This window comes from Dama dama, chromosome X (genome assembly GCF_033118175.1).
Source record: "Dama dama isolate Ldn47 chromosome X, ASM3311817v1, whole genome shotgun sequence".
Lineage (NCBI taxonomy): Eukaryota > Metazoa > Chordata > Mammalia > Artiodactyla > Cervidae > Dama > Dama dama.
Genome location: NC_083714.1, coordinates 57,179,452 through 57,184,827, shown reverse-complemented (window position 1 = coordinate 57,184,827; position 5,376 = coordinate 57,179,452). Strand labels below are relative to the sequence as shown.

Sequence of the window (5,376 nt, the reverse complement as noted above, 5' to 3'; positions counted from 1 at the left end):
CTGCTACTCGACCTGCGATAGAAGTAAATGACTGTGCTCGCCAAATCCCACTGGCTGTTGCAGGCCTTGCCAGGGAGGGGTGGGAGGGACGTCTTCCAGGTGGACATCCCCTAGCACCTGAACCCCTTTGGGCAGGATTCCTGTCTAGACTGGGCTCTCAAAAGGGAGGTGACTGAGAGATCAGCACATGGTGACACCCTCAGTTACCACCCCACCCTGGACATGCGCATCTGGTTCTGTTTGAATCAGTCATGCCCTGTGGTGCCCACTTGGTGTGGGGCCCGGGGCAGGGACTCCCCTCATGTGGTGCTGCTCTGGACTCAGTGAGAGTTTCTGGGCCTTTGACCTTTACAGAATGCTAGCATTGCCACTCACTTTGGCTCTGCTGGATCTGGTTGGTTGAGAGAAATGTGTTGTTAGGAAATCGGTTAGTGTTTTCCCCTCTCTGTTCTGGTCCAAACTCCCTGATGTTGGAACAGTGCCCAGGGAGTAATGGGGGAAGGCTGGGGGCAGGCTGAGCATAAGCAGACAGCAAGGCCTCGGGCTGGTAGAGAGGCCCGCAGGCCCAGAAACAGGCCGTGGTGTGTCCTTGCAGGTGACCCTTGCCCTGCTGTAAACTGTCTTGTGAGCCAAGACAAGGCCTGCATTTTGGACACGCTGCCTGTCCGCATCACGTCCAAACACAGGCTCGTCAATACAGCTGTGAGGGCAGAGCAAAAAGGGCTGGTGTTCACCTTGTGGGAACTTTGTACTTATCTTTTGGTTTGGGGTCATGTGTTTGCAAGGCTCTTGGTGGGTGGGGTGAGTGACCCTATTTTCTGCTGAGCATCTTAGGGAGGGCCATGGATCGAGAGTTGGAGACACTCAGCTGCTGATCAGAAACTTGTGGTATCATCGGGGGATCCTTGAGGAGCACCTTCCGCTTCAGGATGCATGACTCATGGAAGGTGACACCCTCACTCTCAGGAACTAAGGTCCAAGAACAAGCCCATCCTGTGCTGGCCTCTGCACTCAACTTAGCAACCACACTCTTGACTGAGCGTGTGAAATATTGCTGCTTCAGAAAAAAGGGACCATGGGGACCAGACTGAAGCCTGCCTGGGGCATGGGCTTGCAGCCTCATTGGACTCATCCTGTGCAGTGTGAATCACATGGACAAATATAAAGAACACAGACTCGCAGTTCTCATTTGATACTTTACTCCCACAGAGTTTCACTTTAATTTATTAGAACATAAATCGATTTTTTTTATTACAAGAGAGTGATTTTGAGTGTCCCTAGGGATCTGGAAGCTCAGGAATTTTGTTTGTGCTTGAGTTGCTCATGGAGGGCACCCTTGTAATCTGAGGACTCTCCCTGCTACTCCTCCGCCTCAGAGGCCTCATCTGGGGCCATGACTGTAAGGGCTGCCATCATGGTGGAGTAAAAGTTCTTGTACACAGCCATCACCAAATTGTAACTTGGGTACTCCGGGGGGCTGTCGGTCAGTTCCCCTGCTCCCTCCCTTCCAGCAGTAGCCAGGGGTACAGACGTGGCATTGCTGGACATGCCCTCATAACTGGGGCCACCCTGCTCACTGGGGAGATGGTTTCCCCTGGCCCACCTGGCTTGATTGCACGTAGGTCAAAGGCCAGAGAACAGAAATGAGTGCAGGCTGGGGGTTTCTGGGGTTCCATTCTGGGCATTCTTGTCCGTCTCTTGGGTGAACTCATGATGGAATCGAGGAGAGCATCTGGTCTCCACCGCTCGCTTCTTTTTCTTTGGGGTGGTTGTTGCACTGGTGGTGGGCTGAGTAGTTGTTCTGGGGTCGCCTTTCCTCCGGATGTTCTGCAGGAGGAGAGGCTTGTCTCTCTGAAAGTTGAAGTTGTGATAGATCTGAAAGGAAATGAATCACTTTAGATAGCAAGGGCGAGAAGAGCCTTCCTCACCACCCTCCTCCCTACCACCATCCTGGCCATGCCTAAGTATGGAGACAAGGTCTCTTCATTCCTGGCAGGTTATGAGGCCCTAGCACACTGCTCCCTAGAGCTCCCCTGGGGCCAGCCTCACTTAAGGTGTTACTGGTGGTCTCTGGCATCAAGTGGCCCTGCAGGGTCTGGAGTCACCCCTGTGGATCCTGTCTAAGGGGGGTGGTGGAACATGACAGACCCTGCTTCCTCCTCTTTCCTTAACTACCCTCTCATGATAACAATGTTCTTCTGGGAAATGAAACCTGTCCAGCACTCAGCTCATCTAGTCTAGTCTCCCCAGGAGGGCTTTCTACCTTACCATCAGCTTCTTCTTCCCTGCAGAGCACCTCAAAGGGCAGATTTTACTGAACCATACACGGATGAAGCTGTTGATGCTGTCTGTCTTGAAGATCTGGTCTGTGCCCCTGAGCTGGAGGACCGCTGTCTGGAAGAGATTTGCCTCAGTGACCACAGTGTCTCCCTTGTTGTTCCAGTGCACAGAGGTGAAGGCCGCATCCTCCATGATCATCCAGAGCTTCCTGGGGAAGGACAACCCAAGGACGGTGTTGTTATCTTCCTTGTTGACCATTTCTGGGTTGGGGCCCTGTGGGGTCAGGTATACTTGGGAGCCCGGATCTGGGCTCTCGGGTTGGTCACCCTGCTTCTCCAAAGCCTCCCTTGAATCCATGTTTGGATCTGGGGAGTAATCATGGGGGTCCCCTGCTGTGGGCTCCCTATCAGTTGATGGGTCCAGCAGGGCTGCCCATGCCTCCTGAGAACTCTGACTAGCCATGGAGTCAGTCTAGCTCAGGAGCATTCTCTACCCAAGCATTGAATGCTCAGGGCAGAAGGGCCTCAGACCAGGGTTGGGGTGCCCCAAAAATGCTCTCTGGAGAGTCTAGAATCTGGGTCATGGGACAGGCAGCCAATTAAGTGGTCAGCTTCCTTAATTATTTCGTGATGTCACAGAGGTGATGTGGAGAGGCAGCCTTGGCCCAGTGTGGGGGAGGCAGTCTGGGGACAGAGATGGGATCCCCAGCTTGTCTCTTGTCTGAAAGCACAGAAGCGTAGGTTTCAGGTTGCCTACAAAGGCTCCCATCTGCTGCCAGTTGCCTTCTTTCAGGGGGCCAGGCTCTGGATGGGTTGTCAAAAGTTCCCCTGGCTCCACTCCCCTCACTAGCAACATGTAGGCTTGTGGCTGGCTTCTGCTGAAAGGCTAGGCCCTGGCAAGTCTTAGGTCTGCTACCACCAAGAGAGATCCCAGGGGTCAGATGGGCCCCTGGTGACTGTCCCTCCCAGAAGATGGGGTTCATAGTGGGCGGATTGGCTTTGCCTGAGTTGGTGCCCCCCTCCCATCCTTTTCCCCTTCTGGCTTTGTTGTCTTCTGGCTGGTGCTGCTGGCTGGTTGGTCCCATTCAGTTGGCCCCAAAGTCAGATTCCTGTTGTCCTTCCCCCACCACCCCCCAGGTCGAGCTCTCCCCACAGGAGGGCTGTGATTGAGCACAGTGGAGCGACCTCATATTCCACTTGACTGTTCCCGAGCACCTGAGACATAGATTCCCCAGGATGTCATGTGGGAGGGCAAAGCCAGGTGCTCCACTTAGCTTACAGCCCCCCACATTCTGCCCACCCCCAGGCATCATCCCACTGCAGATCACACGCTGTTGTCTTCAGTTTTCAATTTTTCCATAAACACCACTCTGGTGGCCCTAGAGCGTTCACTTTGGGAACACCTGCATGTGCTTTTCCCCTCCCCAGAGCCCCAGATTCAGACTCCTTGGAGGCTGCTTTGAAAGCCCTATTTCCTTTTGTCAGTGGGGTGCTTGGGCTTCTGCTACCTGCAGTCCTGGCTACCCACGTCCAACTTGAGTCTATTTGGATAACTAACCTTTGAAGGACTTGATTGGGGGCTCAAGGTACAGCCTGTTCTGTTGAAAACAAGCACTTCGCTGGTCCTCTTCGAGGCCAGCTCTGATCTTCCCTGCCCCTGCCCCTGTTCCCACCACCACTGTGGACCTGTTCTCAGTTACCCAGATGGCAGGTCCATCAAATGATTTTGTTGGCTCATGGGTTAGGTGTTTTTCAAGGGCCCTGCTTTACACACACTCACTCCCAGGGACATGTCTGACTTGTTGAACTATATGTGACCAAAGGAAGCCCCCGTCTACCTGTATTTGAAAAAGCATGAGAGGCTGGGTGTGGGCCACTGTTCTTGAAAATCACTGTGTAGGGTACAGACTGGCACCTTGGAAAGGCCTGTATTCAAGGACCCCAGGGCACTGTCTCCCACATCTGCCAGTAACAAGGTCATTTGCCCTGTGTGAGGGCCAGCCCCTGGTGTCTGAAAGGGGATATCTAAGAGGGTGTGGAAGAAGCTCTCCCAGGGTCCTTTCTGCCTAAAGACTGGCGGCCTGGATGAGCTCCAGGTTTCAACTTGGGCTTCTCTGTGGCCTTTCTGCTTCTAAGCAGGTTGACAAATCTTTGCATCTGGTCGGTTCATTTGACTAGGACATGACTCCGGAGGCTGTAAACATTGGTAGGGGTCCCTGGTGGCTCCTTGGAAGGGGACGGAAGGTCATGGCATCTGTGGGCAGCCTGGCTAGGGTGTCTTTCTTGCTCCCTCTCATGCTTGGGGCCCCTCCTCATGCCCTGGGCCCTGAGGGAGCTGTGTTTTCTGGTCCCCCCCCCCACTCCAGGAAGCACCCAGGCCCTGGCAGTGGGTTTGTGTGTCACCAAGGGGGTCTTTGTCAGCCGTGGCCTGGGACACTTGTGTTGTGCACACACAAGCTCTCATGGCGTCCAAGACCTGTTTTACTCACCCTCACTCTCCTGCCCCTGTGCTTGGCGTCTGCACGCCGAAGTCCCCAGACCAAAGGCCCTCCACCTGCTCCCCTCCCTTGCTGCGGCTGCAGAGACTTGGAGCCTTGGGGGTCCACCTGTGTTCCCTTCCCTTCTGTATCAGAGGAGACTCCTGTAGGGCCTTATCCCAGTGGGCACTGGAACCATACAGTCAAGCTCTCCCTCCCTACTACTCGGTGAGAATCTGGTCAGCCTGGCAGGTTCCATTGGGCAGGAGGCCCATGGCAGCAGCAGGGACAGGGCGCTGCCCTCACGCAGGAGGTATTTGGACTGGACAAGGATGCCGGCCGCCAGCAGAGTCAGTTCTCAGCAAACCACAGAGCAGCCCCATGGTGCTTCTGATTCTCCTTGTCCCCTTCCTTCTGTGGGCCTGCTTTTTGTCACCTCAGAGGCATTGTGTAGCACTAAGAAGAGGAAGGCGTGAGAAGTTGGAAGGTCAAGCCGTGGCCTGGGGTGGGCGGGAAGGGCGGGGGCTCCAGAGAAATTGAGACCAGAGCTCTGAGCCCACCCTGGCCCTCACTAGCACACACGTGGTCTTGGGAAGATGCCCAAGCCCTGTGGCCTCAGT

At 54.7% G+C, this 5,376-nt stretch overlaps 1 pseudogene; it reads right to left on the bottom strand.

The window, feature by feature from the left end:
- Positions 1-1,293: 1,293 nt before the first annotated feature.
- Positions 1,294-2,742, bottom strand: LOC133052671 (heat shock transcription factor, X-linked member 3-like; annotated as a pseudogene).
- Positions 2,743-5,376: the final 2,634 nt, after the last annotated feature.